The following is a 22082-nucleotide window of genomic DNA, read 5'->3' on the forward strand; positions in this document are numbered from 1 at the left end:
ATGACGCACCAGCAGAGCATTTGATCATCAGTCGGGCATAATACATTCCCCCGTTATGGTCTCGCTCCTCTTGGGAATGTTCCATTACCTGGGCTCGCTGGTTCTCGAGGTGATCTTTTGGGTGTGTTAAGCGGTCTTGGTTTCAGTGACCCCTGGTTGGACTTTGCTGGTTGCTTTTATGGTTCTTGTGGCTGACATTTTGGTTCTATAAACTATTGTCTACATTGATATATACTCTCCATCTACAATATACCCCTGAAGAAAGCAGGGATTCTGAAACGCGTTGGTTGTGGTCCCTGGACTCCGTCAAGTCATTCTAAAACGGCAGTCTGGGACTTATAAGGATAACATAGTCATTGCCATGCCAAGTTGACTTCTATGTTGTTCAGTCACTTTTCTTGTACATATGTACAGATTCTGTTTTTCTAATATATATATATATTTAATAAAAATTATATATTTTTTCCACAACTTTTTCTATTATTATACCTTGTGTATTATATATTGTGATTGACTCCTCAATCACTAGAGCCATTAAAGTTCCATTAAGGGGGAACAATTTCTCCATTTTATCAAAGCCAGAATCTGATCCTGCATATGTAATGAGGTAATACACTATATTGCCAAAAGTATTGGGACGCCTACCTTTACATGCACATGAATTTTGACGGCATCCCGGTCTTAGTCCGTAGGGTTCAATTATTGAGTTGGCCCACCCTTTGCAGCTATAACAGCTTCAACTCTTCTGGGAAGGCTGTCCACAAGGTTTAGGAGTGTGTCTATGGGAATGTTTGACCATTCTTCCAGAAGTATATTTGTGAGGTCAGGCACTGATGTTGGATGAGAAGGCCTGGCTCGCAGTCTCCGCTCCAATTCATCCCAAAGGTGTTCTATCGGGATGAGGTCAGGACTCTGTGCAGGCCAGTCAAGTTCCTCCACCCCAAACTCGCTGATTCATGTCTTTATGGACCTTGTTTTGTGCACTGGTGTCATGTTGGGACAGGAAGGGTCAACCCCAAACTGTTCCCACAAAGTTGGGAGCATGAAATTTGTCCAAAATGTCTTGGTATGCTGACGCCTTAAGAGTTCCGTTCACTGGAACTAAGGGGCCAAGCCCAAGCCCTGAAAGACAACCCCACACCATAATCCCCCCTCCACCAAATGATTGGGACCAGTGCACAAAGCAAGGTGCATAAAGACATGGATGAGTGAGTTTGGGGTTTGTTTTTATGGACCTTGCTTTGTGCACTGGTCCAAATCATTTGGTGGAGGGGGGATTATGGTGTGGGGTTGTTTTTCCCACTTTGTGGGAACAGTTTGGGGATGGCCCCTTCCTGTTCCAACATGATTGCGCACCAGTGCACAAAGCAAGGTCCATAAACACATGGATGAGCGAGTTTGGGGTGGAGGAACTTGACTGGCCTTCACAGAGTCCTGACCTCAACCTGATAGAACACCTTTGGGATGGATTAGAGCAGAGACTGCGAGCCAGGCTTTCTCATCCAACATCAGTGCCTGACCTCACAAAGGCACTTCTGGAAGGATGGTCAAATATTCCCATAGACACACTCTTAAATCTTGTGGACAGCCTTCCCAGAAGAGTTGAAGCTGTTATAGCTGTAAAGGGTGGGCCAACTCAATATTGAACCCTACGGACTAAGACTGGGATGCCATTAAAGCTCATGTGTGTGTAAAGGCAGGTGTCCCAATACTTTGACAATATAGTGTATGTCAGCTCTCCATGTACAGGTATAATCACAAATTATTCTCAAAAATCCCTTTTTTAATACTTTGTCATATACTGATCAGCCATATTTAGGGTGTAACATGAAACATGGTCAGAGTCTGCAGTCACCCACCACCAAACTGCCCCCTTCCCCCTTCACTTAAAGAATCCGGTGATTCCTCTCCCTGCAGGCCCCCACCATTATTTGAATTTGGCAAGGCTGTGAATTACCTTGTCTGCACAACCACGTCATTCTTTCACAGAGATCTGTAAACGGAGAGACTACACATCTCATCTTCCACCATGGCAGAGGTACTCGTAGTTCAATAGAGCACAAATGTGAGGACGTCTCAGCACTCGCAGTCCATTGATGTCCTTGATACTTGCCACTAAAGATCTACATGGACCTGTGGCTGGAGGAATAGTCGGCAGCATCCAGAGCATTCCATCCACCGTCTACTGATGGTGGTTTTGATAGTTTGTAAGCTTCAATGCAAAAAAAAATAAAAATAATTAGAAATGCACATTTTGTAAAAATTAATATGGGTCCATTTATTATTATTATTATTATTATTATTATTATTATTTATGTCTTTATTTATTTTTGTGCAAAGGAAAACGAATGGTTCTAATAGAGGGGCAAATAAGGATAGAGGAATTTGATCCTAACAGAGCATCAATTTAGGAGGACAGAGAGATTTGGTTCTAATATTGGGACAATTGAAGTGGACAGAAGGATTTGATTTTAATAGAGGGGCAATGGAGAAGGACAGAGGGATTTAGTTCTAATGGAGAGGCAAGTGAGATAGACAGAGGTGTTTGGTTCTAATGAACAGGCAATGAAGGAGGATAGGGGGGGTTTGGTTCTAATGAAGAGGCGATTGGGGACAGAGGGATTTGGTTCTAAAAGAGCAACAATTAAGGAGGACAGAGGTATTTGATCTAATGGAGGAGCAATTGTGGCAGACAGGGGGGTTTGGTTGTAATGGAGGAGCAATGACAAAAGACAGAGGGGATGTGTTCTAATGGAGGGGCAGTTGTGGCAGACAAAAGGGTAGGGTTCTAATGGATGGGCAATTGTGGCAGATAGAAGGGTTGGATTCTAATGGAGGGGCAATAAAGGAAGACAGAGGGGTTGGGTTCTAATGGATGGACAATCGAGGAAGACTCGGGGGGTTGGGTTCTAATGGAGGGGCAATAAAGGAAGACAGAGGGGTTGGGTTCTAATGGATGGACAATTGAGGAAGACTCGGGGGGTTGGGTTTTAATGGAGGGGCAATAAAGGAAGACAGAGGGGTTGGGTTCTAATGGATGGACAATTGAGGAAGACTCAGGGGGTTGGGTTCTAATGGAGGGATAATCGAGCAGGACAGAGGTATTTGGTTATAATGGAGGAGCAATTGAAGAGGACAGAGGAATTTAGTTTTAATGGAGGCACAATCAAGGAAGACAAAGTGGTTGGGTTCTAATGGAGGGACAATCAAGGAAGACAAAGGGGTTGGGTTCTAATGGAGGGACAATTAAGTAAGACAGAGAGCTTTGATGCTATTATAGAGAACATTTACGACGACATAGGGAGTCGGTTCTAAAAGAAGGACAATGGAGGAAGACAGAAGAGTTTGGATCCAATGGACTATTGAGAAGGACAGAAACATTTGGTTGTAATAGAGATGCAATGGAGAAGGGCAGAGGGGTTTAGTTCCAATTAGAGGGACAGTTGAGGAAGACAGAAGGATTTGGTTCTAATATAGGGGCAATGAAAGAAGACATGGTGGTTGGATTCTAACGGAGGGACAATTAAGAGGGCTTTGATTCTAATAGAGAGAAAATTTTAGGAGGACATAGGGAGTTGGTTCTAATAGAAGGACAACGGAGGAAGACAGAAGGATTTGGTTCCAATGGAGGGACTATTGAGAAGGACAGAAGAATTTGGTTGTATTGGAGGGGCAATGGAGAAGGGCAGAGGGATTTAGTTCCAATTAGAGGGACAGTTGAGGAAGACAGAGGGATTTGGTTCTAATGGAGGGGCAATGAAGGAAGACAGAGGGGTTGGGTTTTAATGGAGGGACCCTCAAATGTTGGCAGTGTCAGCTAACCCCCCTTTGTATCTGTGGCCTGCATAAGAGACAATGGTATCAATAATGATCTCTGCATCTTTCTGATGGACCAGAGTACACACAGGCCATGCTTTCGTTGGTTTCTTTGTAACTGTTTGGCAGTTTTGCATCAGCTGCTCGGTGCTTTGCATCAGGATGAGATTAGAGCGACCTTTTGGCACACTACAATGGCAGCATTCTGATGTAAGCCTTCCCTGTAACCAAAAGCTTAAATGCTGCTGAGCGCTGGAAGAACTTAATTAACTGTTTAGGAGGTGCTACATATTTTATGACTTTCAGGTATGCTGCCTGCGCTGCTAAAACTTCAACTTCTGCCACTGAAAAGCTCTGCCGTTCCCTGCAGATCTAGGGATAGACTCCAGACAGATATACAGACGCAGAAGTACGCAGCTCTGTAATCACTAATACATAATTTCATCTATTTTTTTAAATGCAATCACTGTTTCTGGATTTTATTTGGTTATAGCCTCTAGTAGTCAACTTTCTGTGCTGCGCTCCTATCAGTTACATTGTTCTCAGCTATCTCTGTGAACTCCAGAACTGCTGCCCTCGGTTTTATAGAGAAGAAGAGAAGGTATTTGTAGCCCTGTCCTGGGGTGACAACGCCACCACCCCAGAGATACAGTACAGTGAGTTAGCGTTGTCTCCACAAGACCGGAAGTGTGTTTCTGGCAGGATCACCGGGTGAAAGTAACGGAAAAAAAGAAAACTGATGCAGCTGCCACATCTGGAGACTGGTGAGCTGCAATATATGACATTTTTGTTCCTGCGTTTAGATACACTTTACTACCTCACTTACTCATGCCATTATTGTGGTTATAGAGAGAGTTGCATAATATCAGCTAATGACAGAGTCATGTTCTGCATTCCACAGAAGACCAGGAAACACCTCACATCAATCTCTAGAAGTACGCTGCGTCCTTGGAACTCCAAAACAAGGACGTTATTGATATAGATTTTTTTTTTGTAATTGTAAATGCTTTGAGCAGGGGAAGGGCGCCATTCACCAGCATCTAATGCAAAGATGTTGCTGGGACTTGTGGTTCCTCTGAAATCAGTGTTGGAGACTCTTTATGAATTTCAAACAATGAAGGCTTTTTAAGGGTGATGAGGAGTGAGGAAAGAAAAAAGAGAAAGACAAGATAAACAGGAGAGAGTGGAAGAGGGCAAAAATAATGAAGGAAGGGAGAATGAAGGAAAGAACGGAGGGAGGATGGAAAAAGAAAATAATGAAGGGGAGGAAGAGGAAAAGGATGAATAAAGGAAGGAAAGTAGGGAGGGAAGAATAAAGGAGGGGAAAGCAGTGAGGTATTTAGGTTTTATGCTGCCCTAGGCCTGACTAAACTCGTACACCCGCTAATTTAAATATGACCCACCACTTCCTGTCAAGGCCACGCCCCTTCCAGTTTAAGACCCGTACTGTCAGTGCAGCCTCACCAGTGCCCATCAATGCAGCAAATCAGTGCAGCCTCATCAGTGCTCATCAGGGGCCACGAATGCAGCCTATCAGTGCCCATCAGTGCAGCATATCAGTGTTGCCTTATCAGTGCATCCCCTTCAGTGCAGCTTATCAGTGCCACCTCATCAGTGGTCATCAGTGCAGCCTATTAGTGACCATCAGTGCAGCATATCAGTCCAGAATATCAATGCTGCCTTATCAGTGCCACCTCATCAGTGGCCATCAGTGCAGCCTATTAGAGCCCATGTGTGCAGCATATCAGTGCCCATTAGTGCAGCCCCATCAGTGCAGCTTATTAGTGCTGCCTCGTGGCCATCTGTGCAGCCTCATCAGTGCCCATCAGTGCAGCATATCAGTACCCATCAGTGCAGCATATCAGTGCCACCTCATCAGTGGCCATCAGTGCCGCCTATCAGTGCTCATCAGTGCAGCTTATCAGTGCCACTTCATGGCCATGTGTGCAGCCTCATCAGTGCCCATCTGTGCCACCTCATCAGTGACAATCCATGCAGCCTCATGAGTGGCCATCAGTGCAGCCTATTAGTGCCCATCAATGCAGCATATCAGTGCCCATCACTGCAGCCCCATCAGTGCAGCTTATCAGTGTCCCCTCATGGCCATCCGTGCAGCCTCATCAGTGCCCATCAGTGCAGCATATCAGTGCAGCCACATTAGTGCCCATCAGTGCAGTTTATCAAACAATGATGGTTACTGCCCATCATTGCCGCCTCATCAGTGGCCATCATTGCTGCCTCATCAGTGGCCATCATTGCCGCCTCATTAGTGGCCATCAGTGCAGCCTCATCAGTGGCCATCAGTGCAGCCTCATCAGTGCAAAATATCAGTGCTGCCTTATCAGTGCCCCCTCATTAGTGGCCATCAGTACAGCCTCATCGGTGGCCATCAGTGCAGCCTCATCAGTGGCCATCAATGCAGCCTCATCAGTGGCCATCAGTGCAGCTGTATTAGTGGCCATCAGTGCAGCCGTATTAGTGGCCATCAATGCAGCATATCAGTGCCCATCACTGCAGCCCCATCAGTGCAGCTTATCAGTGTCGCCTCATGGCCATCCGTGCAGCCTCATCAGTGCCCATCAGTGCAGAGAATTAGTGCAGCCTCATTAGTGCCCATCAGTGCAGTTTATCAAACAATGATGGGTACTGGCCATCATTGCCGCCTCATCAGTGGCCATCATTGGCGCCTCATCAGTGGCCATCATTGCCGCCTCATTAATGGCCATCAGTGCAGCATCATCAGTGGCCATCAGTGCAGCCTCATCAGTGGCCATTAGTGCAGCCTCATGAGTGCAAAATATCAGTGCTGCCTTATCAGTGCCGCCTCATTAGTGGCCATCAGTGCCGCATCATCGGTGGCCATCAGTGCAGCCTCATCACTGGCCATCAGTGCAGCCGTATCAGTGGCCATCAGTGCAGCCGTATTAGTGGCCATCAGTGCAGCCGTATCAGCACCCATCAGTGAAGCCTTATTTCACTGGATTAGTAAGATTACTTCTATCTTGCAAGATATTTGGACTTGTGTTTGCTGAGACTGTATGTAATCATAGTATTATTTCACTTATTTTTATAATGACTGGGAAGTCCCTAGTCATTTACAAATAAGTGAAATAATCAGTGGCAACAAACACAAGTCCAAATATCTTAGAAAATAGGAGTAACCTCACTAATCCAGTGACATATTCTGATAGCACATATGTGGTGAGCAGGTCCAAAATATTATTGCTTTCATGAACAATTAAGTCTTAATTGTATATGATGCAATTTAATATGCTCGCTCAAGCAAGGACAAAGAATTGAAAGGAATTATATTGAAGTGATGCCATACCTGGGGGCTCCGGCTTCCCTCCTCTCTTCTCCACGCTATTGACACAGAGCCTGGGAGGAAGTTACATATCGTAATTTCCTCCCAAGGTTGCCACGGAGGAGGGTAGGCGCATCATTAGGCTGCAGTGCCACACATAGTATCAGCGGCCACCAGACCAGTTGTATTAAGTGCGGCCACCGGTCTGTGCAAACATCCTCACTGGCTGGTATTATCATACTGGCAGGCAGCAGTGTGGCCGCTTTATGGGAGCGCCAGACTGATTTGCCTCCTGGACCCTGCCCCCCGGCCCTGTCCGCCTCATAAGACTGGCGCTACACCAAAAGTATAGCGCAAGCCGGCGGGGACTCTTTTCTGATTTTTTGCCTACCCACTGTAAAGTGCCGCCCTAGGCCTGGGCCTTGTCGACCTAGGCCAATGATGGTGAACCTTGGCACCCCATGTTTTGGAACTACATTTCCCACAATGTTTATGCACTCTGCAGTGTAGTTGAGCATCATGGGAAATGTAGTTACAAAACATCTGGGGTGCCAAGGTTCGCCATCACTGGCCTAGACCAAGATAAAGCACTGGGGGAAAGGAGGAAGGAGATAATGAAGGAAGGAAGGAAGAAAGAGGAAAAGGATAAAGGAAAAGAAGGAAGAAAGGTAAAGGATGAAGGAAAGAAGGAAGGAAGAAAGAGGAAAAGGATAAAGGAAAAGAAGGAAGAAAGCAAAAGGATGAAGGAAAGAAGGACGGAAGAAAGAAAGAAAGAAAGAGGAAAATGTGGATGGAAGGAGAAAAGAATGAAAGAAAGAAGGGAGGAAAATGGTGAAGGAAGGAAGGAGAAAATGATGAAGGAATGCAAGGAAGGAGAAAAGGATGAAGGAAAGCAAGGAAGGTGAAAAGGATGAAGGAAAGGAAGGAAGGAAGTAGAAATGAATGAAGGAAAGGAAGGAAGATGAAAATGATACAGGAAAAGAAAGAAGGAAGTAAAAGGGTGAAGGAAAGAGGAAAAAGGAAGGAAGAAAGAGAAAAAAATTGAAGGAAGGTAGGGGAAAAGGAGGAAAGGAAGGAAGGAAGGAAGGAAGAAAGGAAGGAAGGAAGGAAGGAAGGAAACGAAGAAAGAGGAAAAGGATGAAGAAATGAAAGAAAGAAGGGAAGAAAGAGGAAAAGAAGGAAGGAGGAAAGGGGAAAAGGATGAAGGAAAGAAGAGGAAAAGAGGAAGGAAGAGGAAAAGGATAAAGGAAAGAAGAAAGGAAGAGGAAAGAAGAAAGTAATGAATGAAGGGAAAGGAAGGAATAGGAAAAGGATGAAAGAAAGAAAAAGAAAGAAAGAAAGAAAGAAAGAAAGAAAGAAAGAAAGAAAGAAAGAAAGAAAGAAAGAAAGAAAGAAAGAAAGAAAGAAAGAAAGAAAAGTAATGAAGGGAGGGAAGAAAGGGAGGAAGAAGGGGGGAAATAAAAAGGAATGAAGGGAGGGAAAAAAGGAAGGGAGTGGGGAAGGAAGGGAGGGAAATGCAAGAAGGAGGGAGAGAGAAGGAACGGAAGGGAGGAAGGAAGAAAGGAAGGAGTGGGTGAGGGAAGTAATAAAGGATGAAGGGTAGGAGGAAAGGAAAGAAAGAGAATTTTAATTAATAGATAGCTGTCATAAAAACTCCAGAGGCTGTCCCTCTAGATCTCTGGAAATGCTAGTTGCCTGGCTGTAATACCGACACTCACTTCAATACTTTCCGCATCACAGACCAGAACAAGCATGCAGATCAGGAAGGGATGAACTTCTAAATCCAGACCTGTGCACTTGCTCAGGGTCTGTGACTCAGAAAGTACTGTAACCGCTGATTCAATATGACAGCCAGGAAAGGAACATTTTCAGGGGAGGTTGGTGAAAGCAACCTCCAAACTTCCTCCTAATTTCTGGTGTAACTACTCCATTACGCCTGCAGTCATTATCTCTTTAATGCTAAGAAAACGCAGAGCCTGTTCTGTATTGTTTGCCTAAATGGGAGCCGGTTTTGTAATTTTGGCTCTTGCTCTGTTGCACAATGCAGCCGGCTAGCAAATAATGTAACCCCGCTGGGGTCATTCCCAATCCCGGGAGGCCATCAGAGAAGACACTGCACTTGTCTGTTTGCTCATCTGCACAAACTACACACGCTTACAACACAGGAACAGTTTTGCTGATCACAGATGTACATCTGCAATGAGATGTTGCAGCATCTGAACAATGCCAGGTACAGCACGGGCAAATCCAGAGCACACTCAGCACCTTCTTCTCCTCCAAAATGTATTCTATTCATGTATCACAATGTAAAGTGCAAACTGTTGGCAGTATATAAATCTTGTATAATAATAATAATAATAATAATATATCAATAGCTGGAGTTTTATCTGTTTACATATAATTATTAAATAAAACCTTCAGTTCACGCTAGTTAATGCTCTGAACTGAGAAGTGTTTGGCTAGCGCTTGTGGCACAACCCTTTTGAATTGAATGACACCGCCCAACAACTCGGCATGGCAGTAAATTTAACATGTGAACAGCCCGTATAACCACGGCTCAGCCATATATTACTGCCCCTGTGAAAAATTGTACAATCTCCTTTAAATCCACCAACAACTACAGTATCTGACAAAAGTGAGTACACCCCTCACATTTTTGTAAATATTTTATTATATCTTTTCATGTGACACTGAAAGAAACACTGAAGAAATGACACTTTGCTACAATGTAAAGTAGTGAGTGTACAGCTTGTATAACAGTGTAAATTTGCTGTCCCCTCAAAATAACTCAACACACAGCCATTAATGTCTAAACTGCTGGCAACATAAGTGAGTACACCCCTAAGTGAAAATGTCCAAATTGGGCCCAATTAGCCATTTTCCCTCCCCGGTGTCATGTGACTCGTTAGTGTTACAAGGTCCCAAGTGTAAAGGGGATCAGGTGTGTTAAATTTGGTGTTATTGCTCTCACTCTCTCATACTGGTCACTGGAAGTTCAACATGGCACCTCATGGCAAAGAACTCTATGAGGATCTGAAAAAAAGAATTGTTGCTCTACATAAAGATGGCCTAGGCTATAAGAAGATTGCCAAGACCCTGAAACTGAGCTGCAGCATGGTGGCCAAGACCATAGAGTGGCTTAACAGGACAGGTTCCACTCAGAACAGGCATTGCCATGGTCGACCAAAGAAGTTGAGTGCACGTGCTCAGCGTCATATCCAGAGGTTGTCTTTGGGAAATAGACGTATGAGTGCTGCCAGCATTGCTACAGAGGTTGAAGGGGTGGAGGGTCAGCCTGTCAGTGCTCAGACCATACGCCGCACACTGCATCAAATTGGTCTGCATGGCTGTCGTCCCAGAAGGAAGCCTCTTCTAAAGATGATGCACAAGAAAGCCCACAAACAGTTTGCTGAAGACAAGCAGACTAAGGACATAGATTACTGGAACCATGTCCTGTGGTCTGATGAGACCAAGATAAACTTATTTGGTTCAGATGGTGTCAAGCGTGTGTGGCGGCAACCAGGTGAGGAGTACAAAGACAAGTGTGTCTTGTCTACAGTCAAGCATGGTGGTGGGAGTGTCATGGTCTGGGGCTGCATGAGTGCTGCCGGCACTGGGGAGCTACAGTTCATTGAGGGAACCATGAATCCCAACATGTACTGTGACATACTGAAGCAGAGCATGATCCCCTCCCTTCAGAGACTGGGCCGCAGGGCAGTATTCCAACATAACGACCCCAAACACATCTCCAAGACGACCACTGCCTTGCTAAGGAAGCTGAGGGTAAAGGTTATGGACTGGCCAAGCATGCCACCTAAACCCTATTGAGCATCTGTGGGGCATCCTCAAACGGAAGGTGGAGGAGCACAAGGTCTCTAACATCCACCAGCTCTGTGATGTCGTCATGGAGGAGTGGAAGAGGACTCCAGTGGCAACCTGTGAAGCTCTGGTGAACTCCATACCCAAGAGGCAGTGCTGGAAAATAATGGTGGCCACACAAAGTATTGACACTTTGGGCCCAATTTGGACATTTTCACTTAGGGGTGTACTCACTTTTGTTGCCAGCAGTTTAGACATTAATGGCTGTGTGTTCAGTTATTTTGAGGGGACAACAAATTTACACTGTTATACAAGCTGTACACTCACTACTTTACATTGTAGCAAAGTGTCATTTCTTCAGTGTTTACAAAATGTGAAGGGTGTACTCACTTTTGTGAGATACTGTATGTAGTGCAAGGGCACTACAATAAAGGAAGGGGGAAAGTATGAGTAAAAGAAGGGAGGGAGGGAAGAATGAAGGAGGGGAGGGAGGAAACAAGGTAGGAAGGGAGGGAATGGTGGAGAAAGTGGGGGAGGAAAGAAGGAAGGAAATGCATCGGGAGGAAATAAAAAAAGGCGAAGAGAAGAAAAGGGAAAGAAGAGGAATAAGGAAAAGAGAAAGGGAAAGGAAAAAGGAAAGGAAAGAAAAGAGGAAAGAGGAAAAGAGGAAAGAGGAAAGGAACAGAAAAAGGAAAGGGGAAAGGATAGAAAAGAAAAGAGGAAAGGAAAGGGTAAAGGAAAAAGGAAAAGACGGAGGAAAGCAAAAAAAAAAAAAGGGAAAGGAAAAAAGAAAAGGAGAAAGGAAAGGAAAAAGGCCAGGAAAGGGAAAATAGATGGAAAGAAATTGGTGGGAATAAAGGAAGAGAGGAATTGGGTAAGGAAGGAAGAAAAAAGAAAGGAAGGGAGAACAGAAGGAAAGGGAAATAAAAGGAGTGAAGGGAGGGAAGAAAGGGATGGAGTGGGGGAGGATGGAAGTGAGAGAAAGAAAAGGAAAGGAGACGAAAAAAACCCCGAAAAAACGAAAGAAGAAAGTATAGGCAGCGCTGTGCCTTAGTATTCCTGTTAAGAGCCCTGATGCCCTGGTGCAAGCAGTCGGCTGGCACTTGGGAGAGGTTATGCAAATATTAAAATGCAGTTGTTTGGGGAGATGCTGTTTCTAGACAGGCAGACCAAAATGATGCTGAGCCTCCATGATTAACAGAACTGAAATGTAATGAATGAAATGAGCAGACCAGAGACAGCAAGGCTGGAAGGAAAGTGCTGGATCAGGGGGTCTCAAACTGGCGGCCCTCCAGCTGTTGCGAAACTACAAGTCCCATCATGCCTCTGCCTGTGGGAGTCATGCTTGTAACTGTCAGCCTTGCAATGCCTCATGGGTAGTTTCGCAACAACTGGAGATTCACCAGTTTGAGACCCCTGTGCTAGATAATGCTGGGCGTCCTCCAACCAGGACATGAGGCAAGCTTTATCTGACTTTATGCAGCTTCTAATGCACAGATCCAAAACAATATCTCACCACACACTTAAAGTGATTGTAAAGGATGGTTCTTTATTTTTTTTTAAATAACAAACATATCATACTTACCTCCACTGTGCATCTCGTTGTGCACAAAGTGGCCCTGAACCTTCTCTTCTGGGGTCCCTTGGCAGCTCTTGCGGCTCCCCACATCACATAACCCCCCTAGGAGAATTGCTCTCCCAAGGGGGGTTACCTTGCGGGCACGCTCCCGAGTCCAGCATTTGCGTCCATAGACACGAATGCCGGACTCGGCCCCGCCCCCCCAGTGCCCGCGTCAATGGATTTGATTGACAGCAGCGAGAGCCAATGGCTGCAGTCGAGTGGCCGTCTAACCACGGCTTAGCCATCTGTTGCTGCCCCTGTGAAAAATTTTACAATCTCCTTTAGATCCACCATGTAGTGCAAGGGCCTGCCTGATTGGATACAAATTGATTGGATAGATTAGGTAGACCCTCTTATTACATAGTTTTTTGCAAACCTAAAGTTGATTATACAAAGATTGTCTGGCCAGACGGTATCATGCATAGTGACCCCTGGGTCCCACAGGACAAAGGTGCCAAAGAAGCTCCTGCACCTTTTTCGAGAGATGAGCCTTGTGCGACAAGCTGCGTGTCTGCTAGCTGTGGTGCAATTACCACCACAGACACGATTTCTGCCAGTCACAGGCTGTGTGACGCCTCTCCAGCTTGTGTCTTAGAATAAGAGGGAGGTGAAGCCTCCATCAATCTACAAATAATATCCCGTCCCTATTGTGTTTAGCTGGTTAATGGGCATGGAAGAGTAAAGAGGGAGTGGGCTGTCATTGTATACACCTACATGTGTGACTCTATAGTCACATGGGCTGCTCAGATGTGATAGGGAGGAAATGCTCAGCATAGAAACTCACTGAAAACTGAGCATGTGCAGAGCTGCCAACACTGCTCTGAAAAATCCCTAGGTGAATTGGGGACATGGACAGAAGGGGGAGATAGAGAGCAGCAGGATCAACAAGGGTTTTGTGCAGAATACAGACTGAGTATGAACAGCATGTAATACACCATTTATTGGTATTTTTTTATGATGTGGGTTTAGTGACATTTTAGCACTCCTTCAGTGCCATTGCAGCTAGAAAAAGTGAGTTTTGGGGTCAGTTAGCCAATGCAAAGCAACACAGCGATCCAAAATGGACTATGTGTCAACAAGTTGTTGATTACAGGTCTGCACGGGGGTGTCTGTCCGTACTGCAGTATGCAATGTCACCCATTTACCAAATTCTATATTGTAAGGCAGAGCGGGGGGGGGGTCAATAAACTTTACTAATAGTATTCATGACCTGTACATGTTTTGTTGAATCAACTTCAGACAGACCTTGGTGGCCACATCGTTAACTTGAACAATATTCACACAGACGCCGCCCTCCGCTCTGCATTTCTATTTTGGCAAGAAGCCTAAAGCCCAACTCCCACCAATTAGTCCAAATCTACCCCTGCAGTTACCCCCCCCCCCCCCCCTTGGACTGTTGGTTATGCCTAGGGGGTGACCAAGAGGCAGTATTTCTGGAGCTCCATTGAAATGAATGAAAACGCAGCAAAATTCGAATTAACCACTTCGGCTCCGGAAGATTTACCCCTCTTTACGACCAGGCCATTTTTTGCATTACTTTAACAGTTGCACGGGCATGCGGCGCTGTACCCAAATAAAATGTTTGTTCTTTTTTTCCCCACAAATAGAGCTTTCTTTGGGTGGTATTTGATCACCTCTGCTGTTTTTTAATTTTTTCCACTATATACAAAAAAACTATTTTGAAAAAAAAAAGAACAAAAATTTTTTTTTCTGCTACAAAATATATCCAATAAAAAAATTTCAAAAAATCTATTTCTTCGTCAATTTATCATCACTCCATCAGTGCCACCTATCAGTGCCCATTAGTGTGGCATAATAGTGACTCCTAATCAGTGGGCATCAGTGCCGCCTCATCAGCGCACATCAGTGAAGGAGAAAAATTACTTATTTACAAAATTAACTGACAGAAACTAAGAAAAACTTTTTTTTTTTTTTAATTTTCGGTCTTTTTTCTTTTATTTAGCAAAAAATACAAAACCCCAGTGGTGATTAACCACTTCAGCCCCGGAAGGAATTACCCACTTCCGGACCAGGCCATTTTTTTGCGATACGGCACTGCGTCGCTTTAAATGACAATTGCGCGGTCGTGCGATGTTGTACAAAAACGAAATTGACATCCCTTTTTTACCACAAATAGAGATTTCTTTTGGTGGTATTTGATCACCTCTGCGGTTTTTATTTTTTGCGCTATAAACAAAAAAAAGACCGACAATTTTGAAAAAAAATTAAAATATTTTTTACTTTTTGCTATAATAAATATCCAAAAAAAAATTCTTCCTCAGTTTAGGCCAATATGTATTCTTCTACATATTTTTGGTAAAAAAAAAAAAAAAAAATCACAATAAGTGTATATTGATTGGTTTGCTCAAAACGTATAGCATCTACAAATTGTGGGATATTTTTATTTATTTATTTTACTAGTAATGGTGGCGATCAGCGACTTATAGCGGGACTGTGATATTGCGGCGGACAAATCGGAGACTAACTGACATTTTTTGGGGACCAGTAACACCAATACAGTGATCAGTGCTAAAAAAAAATATGCACTGTCACTGTACTAATGACTGGGAAGGGGTTAACATCAGTGGCGATCAAAGGGTTAAATGTGTTCCCTGGGAGTGATTACCAACTGTGGGGGAGGTGCTTTGACTGGGGGAAGGTAAAGATCCGTGTTCCTGCTTAGCAGAAAAACAGGATCAGTACATTCCCCTCACAGAAATGCGGTCTGCCTTGTTTACATAGGCAGACCGCCGTTCTGCCTTTCTCCTGAACGATCGGTGGGTCCCGGCGGACAAGGCGTCCCGCTGATTGGCTCCTGCTGTGTCCAATCACAGCGGGAGCAGGTGCCGGCGGTGCGCGCACACGCGCCCAAGACCTGGAAGTGTCAGATCACGTACTGGGTATGTGATCTGGCACACAGTGGCCGCCCTGCCGCAGTATATGTGGGGCAGTTATCGTGCGCTATTGCACATTTTTAATATGTGTTGCAATGCACTTTGTATTGAATGTCAACACGCCTGATAACGCACATTGACATGCATTATGATTCTATACCTACAAAATGACATATCGACGCGCGTCATGATATGCGTTACTAAAATAGCAAAACCATCCTTATTCACAAATCTACGTGAACAGCCTCTACTCCTTTAGTAAATCACCCCCAAAATGAACGTTCATCGTGGTGTGCGTTGGCACATGTCCATGCATTGAGATTGGTTGTTGGGAAGAGGCCCTTCTCCTCATCAACATGAGGACAAGGTGCTTTGGGGTGGGGGCCGCCCATGTTGAAGGCATGCGGCCTGGTACGGCTCGGGGGGGGGGGGGGCGCTCCCTCGTCCCCACCCCCTTTCCTGACCGGCCGGGCTGCGTGCTCGGATAAGGGTCTGGTATGGATTTGGGGAGACCCGTTTTTTTCGGCGTAGGGGGTTCCCCTTAAAATCCATACCAGACCTAAGGGCCTGGAATTCCCTCTCGTGCTCGCCGCAATAGGAAAATGTGTTTTTCCTATTGCAGCCAGCGTGAGATGTACAGTACCCGGTCGCCGAGAACCAGCGCGATGGGTTTGCGCTGGAAACATTCTCGCAGCCGCGCACTGTAGTTCAAAAGTCCGATGCTTTTGTGTACACACGATCGGACTTTGCTGTATCGGACTTTTGTTGCCGGAAAGTTTGTCCGTTTGCACAGCCAACAAAGTCCGATGGAAACAGCTAATTTGCATGTTTGTTGTCAAAAAGTCCGATCGTGTGTACGGCCCTTTATTCTCTATGGAGAGGGTTTACATTTCCACTCGCCAGAAGCTCAAAAAAGTTCTGGAGCGTTTTGTTGGAGCTCGAATCGGGCAGATTGGTGCATTTTTTTTAAGCATTTTTTGTTTCCATGGAGATGCATGGATTAAGCGTTTTTGAGCGTTTTTCTGCTCAAGTGCAATAATTAAATAAAAATGTATGATAATAACTAAATAATAAACAAAAACACATAAATAAATAATAATGATAATAATTAACCACCTCAGCTCCGGGAGGTTTTACCTCCTTCATGACCAGGCCATTTTTTTGCTATTTAGCGCTGTGCTATTTTAACTGGTATTTGCCCGGTCATGCAACGCTGTACCCAAACAAAATTTATATAATTTTTTTCACACAAATAGAGATTTCTTTTGGTTTTCTTTGGATTTGATCACCACCGTTTTTTTTTTTTTTTTTTTTATAAACAACAAAAAAGACCAAAAATTTTGAAAAAAAACTATATTTTTTATTTTCTGTTAAAAAAATAAATCCAATAAAAAAAAAAAATCGAATTTCTCCATAAATGTTGGCCAAAATGTATTCTGATAAATGTCTTTGGTAAAACAAACCCCAGCAAGTGTATATTGATTGTTTTGGGTGAAAGTTATAGGGTTTGATTTAGTAAAGGCAAATAGACTGTGTACTTGGCAAAGTGCAGTTGCACCAGAGCTTAGTAAATGAGCAGAAGCTGTGCAGGCAAAAATGATGTTTTTTTATTTTCCTTGCACGTGATTGGTTATTCTTTTGAAAAGTGAAACTTTACCTTATTTACTAAGCACTGGAGCAATTTTAACTTGCAGAATGCAACTGCAGATTGTAGAGTGTAGTACAGTCTATTTGCCTTTAGTAAATTAACCCCATCTACAAACTATGGTATATATGCTAGATTTTTTTTTATACTACTAATGGCGGTGATCAGTGACTTATAATGGGACTGCCATAGTGCGGCAGGAAATCTGACACCAACTGGCACTGAATGGGACCTGACTAACTGCCACTGGCACCAGTGACACTAATACAGTGATCAATGCTAATAATATGCACTGTCACTGTACTAATGACACTGGCTAGAAAAGTGTTAACATCTTGGGTAATCAAGGGGTTAAATGTGTGCCTAACAATGTATAATGTGTGCTGCTTTTTACTAAAGATCTCTTTGTATCTTCTCTCTGCTTTGCAGGGAGACGAAACAGAGAGATCTTTCTCTCCATACAGAGCCCTGTGTTGACTGTCATACGAGAGCCCTAAACCCGGAAACATGCAGAGATGTACCAGCATGTTACTATGCCTGTGTGTACGGGCCGCGCGTCTGCAGTGTGTTGCAGGCGGGCAGTCCAGAAATAGTCAAGTAATAAATAAATAAAATAAATAATCATAATAAATGAAAAATAAATGAATAAAATAAATAAATTAACCCCAACCCTTTACCCTAAAGCCTCGTACACACGATCGGATTTTCCGACGGGAAATGTGTGATGACAGGCTGTTGGCGGAAAATCTGACCGTGTGCACGCTCCATCGGACAATTGTTGTCGGACTTTCCGCCAACAAATGTTGGCTAGCATGTCTTCAAATTTTCCACCAACAAATGCGTGTTGTCGGATTTTCCGAGCGTGTGTACACAAGTCCGTCGGACAATAGTCCAAAGTACAAACACGCATGCTCGGAAGCAGAAGCAGACGGTCTTGTAAACGAGCGTTCGTAATGGAGAATTAACATTCGTGACGCGGCAAATTATGAAATCTCCAAATGCAGCGCACAATTCTCTTCTTCTTTAATGGGATAATAATGAAGCTGCTTTGCTGGTGATAATGATGGAGTTATTGAAAACACATTTTAAAAGGCTTTTTTTTTTTCTAGTGATAATAATATTATTATGTTTTGTTTTTTTTTATTTGGGCAAGTTACCACTTCACCATTATCCCGTAGTTTTTAAGATCAAAGATACAACTATGTTGGTGTCCCTTGTTAATTTTATATTGTATTTTTTAAAATGTAACTGCCGACTCCCAAACTGTCATTTGAAGTAAAACACACAGCCAAGTATTATTCTACACAATCTTTTTATTGTGCATTAAAAAAATAAAAATAAAATTAGACATGCTATCTGCCAATAGAACTTAACCAAAAAGTGCATTCTATGCATCCAAAAATATAGAAAATATACCAAATCAAATCATTATTATTCAACCAAAAAATGTCAAAGCAATAACTCCAAGGCCAATAATAAATAACACGTCATCTCCTCCGATTCCGCAACATGTCTGGTTGACGAACGGCTGTTCAGAAATGAACTGAAAAGCACGAAATGAAAAGCGCGAAATGAAAAACGCGAAAAGAAAAGCGCGAATCAACACTCGCCAAACTTCTACTAACACAAAATTAGCAGAAGGAGCCCAAAGGCTGGCGCTAAAGAGCTGAAAAAACACGTAGTATATCACTACGTTCGTAATTGTTGGCCAACATTTGTGTGACTGTGTGTATGCAAGACAAGTTTGAACCAACTTCCTTCGGACAAAATTCCATGGTTTTGTTGGCGGAAAGTCCGATCGTGTGTACGAGGCATTATACTAATCCCTAACCTTTAACCCCTAACCCTATTATTAATCCCTAACTCTAACCTTAATATTAAGCCCTAACCCTAACACCTAACCCTACTATTAATCCCTAACCCTAATATTAATCCCTAACACTAAAATCAATCTCTAACCCTAACCCTAATATGAATCCCTAACCCCTAACCTTAATATTAATCCCTAACCCCTAACCTTAATATTAATCACTAACCCCTAACCTTAATATTAATCACTAACCCCTAACCTTAATATTAATCACTAACCCTAAAATGAATCCCTAACCCTAACCCCTAACAATAATATTAATCCCTAACCCTAATATTTATCCCTAACACCTAACCCGAATATTAATCTCTAACTCTAACCTTAATATTAATTCCTAACCCTAATATTAAGCCCTAACCCTAACCTTAATAATAATTCATAACCCTAATATTAATTTCAACCCCTAATATTTATCCCTAGCCCTATAATCCCATAATAAGTAAATAAATAAATAATCAACAAATAAATGAATTGACCCCAACCCTAACCTCCTAACACCCCCCCCAAAAAAAAAAAATGTAATAAATAAATAAATAATAAACTAAATAATAAATAAAAGTGGATGAAAAAGTTGAAAAACATAGCAACAAATGATGAAACGGATGATATTTTTCTCTATTGGCCAAAAAAAAACTCCAAAGCTCAAAAACACTTTAAAAATTCTCAGAAACACAACGCTCAGGTGGGAATGCAGCCTCGACGCGATGCAGGTGAAGCGCACTTTTTATTTTTGCATCCTCTCTTTTTCCGACACGCGGCGAGCCGGAGCGTAGAATGTCGTCGGTGAAGACGATCCCTCGTCACATGCCTGGGGCATGCAGAAAGGAAACATTCCTGTACATTTCTTGGCTACAAAGCAAGGCTAAAAAGAAAGGAGGGGGGGGGGAGCTCAAAACTCTCATTGACGACAAAAGCCCAAGCCACTCCCCCAGGGGCCCCAGGAGCCAATGAGGCGCCGAGCTGTGGTCGAGCCTTCTACAAGCCTTCCCTGATCCATACACAGTCATGTGATGATCCCAAGTAGTATTCCTGATCTGCAGGCACACAGTGAGGGTGAGAGGTGCTGCTTGTCCCTGCGCCTGTCACTGCCCACCAAGGACAAGTAAAGGGTCAAGTTCAAATCTGTGGGCGATTCTCTGGGATCTGCTGTGTTCCTGGACTGGCAGGTAAGGAGCAGGATTGCATGATATTCTGGACTGCTTCTGCACTTCTCTCCCTAGCATATGGTGACCTTCTGCTGCTTACATGGAGGGGAAGGGGGATCTTTTCATTAGTGTCCTTGCATGCCATATAAAAAATAATTCTCTCTGCCTAGCACAGAGTTGCAATTCTGTAACTTGTAGATCTGTCTTTCCTAACCTGGTAATCCTGGATACAAAATGTCCTTATGTATTTATTTTTTGCATTTACAAACTAGCACAGCATGCTGCAGATCTGTGCAAGGGGATTTCCATAGATTGTCAATATTTGTGTTTTTATTTTTATTAGTTTTGTTTTCAGTTCTTTAGTTCTTTAAAAGTCCAGAGAGAGGTTGTTTACTATACACTCAGCCTATAGGATGACAGGGGCGGCATTCCCTTCTATAGGGTGACATACTTTGTGACAGTGTGGAATTTCAGATGTATATATGATATAGAGGAATATACAATGTCACAGCCTGTCCAATGATAGAGAGATAGACAGACAGACAGACAGATAGATACAAACAAACACACAAACATAAATAAATAAATAAATACATTGATTGAGGGATAGAAATACAGATGGTAGATAGATCAATAGATATATAAATCAATAGATAGATACATACATACTCTACATACAAACATAATAAATAAATAAATACATTAATTGATTGAGGGATAGAAATACAGATGATAGATAGATAGATAGATAGATAGATAGATAGATAGATAGATAGATAGATAGATAGATAGATAGATAGATAGATAGATAGATACATTCATACTCTACTTACAAACAAACAAACAAACAAACAAAAATAAATAAATAAATACATTGAATGAGGGATAGAAATACAGATGATTGATTGATAGATAGATAAATAGATAGATAGATCTGGCTGTATGTATACATAGATATCTATATTTATTTTATAAATCTATCTATCTATCTATCTATCTATCTATCTATCTATCTATCTATCTATCTATCTATCTATCTATCTATCTAAACATACACACCTCCTGTATATATAATGACATATTTACGCTTAAATATATCCTACACTTCTAAAATAATTTAGCAACCTTTTTTGCAAGGTTTAGATTCACCAATATATTTTTTTATGTATGTGCTATCATTGGGGAATATTTATCAGTGTTTCCGCCCAAGATTCACACACCTTTCACCCAAGATTTACACACCTTTCACCCAAGATTTACACTTTCACCCAAGGTTTACACACCTTTCACCCAAGGTTTATACACCTTTCACCCAAGATATATACACCTTTTACCCAAGATTTACACAAGTTTTACCCAAGATTTACACACCTTTTGCCCAAGGTTAACACACTTTTCACCCAAGGTTTACACAACTTTCACCCAAGATTTGCACACCTTTCACCCAATATTCCCACACCTTTTCGCCCAAGATTCACGAGACTTTCACCCAAGATTTACACACCTTTCACCCAAGATTTTTACACTTTTCACCCAATATTCACACACCTTTCAGCCAAGATTCATGCAACTTTCACCCGAGATTCACACAACTTTCACCCAAGATTCACACAACCTTCACCCAAGAGTCACACACCTTTCACCCAAGATTTATTTTCCCCCCTCCAACGATTAAAGGGTTCGTTTGTTCATGTTTTCACCCAAGGTTTAGACATTAGCCAAATCGGATTCAATTAGAAAAATGCCTGAATCTTAGGTGAAAACATTGGTGAATAGATCCCAAAAAGTGCATTGTAGACATGTGTGTGTTTAGATAGATAGATAGATAGATAGATAGATAGATAGATAGATAGATAGATAGATAGATAGATAGATAGATAGATAGATACTAATGACCATGTATAGTATAATTCAATATGGATATCTTTGCTGTTATTGGGGAATCGGGGATCTGACATCTGATTTTTT

At 42.8% G+C, this 22082-nt stretch overlaps 1 protein-coding gene across 3 annotated transcripts in view; it reads left to right on the forward strand.

Moving 5' to 3' along the window:
• The window catches only part of KLF15 (KLF transcription factor 15), a 53123-nt gene that overhangs the window by 3017 nt on the left and 28024 nt on the right, over positions 1–22082 (forward strand). The window contains exon 1 of one of the 3 annotated variants that reach the window (XM_073591945.1): positions 19943–20135. The exons of 1 other annotated variant lie outside the window; for it this stretch is intronic. The gene's annotated coding sequence lies outside the window, so the exon portion shown is untranslated. Of the gene's footprint in view, positions 1–19942; positions 20136–22082 lie in introns of those variants that run through there. One more of the 3 variants, XM_073591944.1, reaches the window with a different exon arrangement.

This window comes from Aquarana catesbeiana, linkage group LG07 (genome assembly GCF_042186555.1).
Source record: "Aquarana catesbeiana isolate 2022-GZ linkage group LG07, ASM4218655v1, whole genome shotgun sequence".
Classification (NCBI taxonomy): Eukaryota; Metazoa; Chordata; class Amphibia; order Anura; family Ranidae; genus Aquarana; species Aquarana catesbeiana.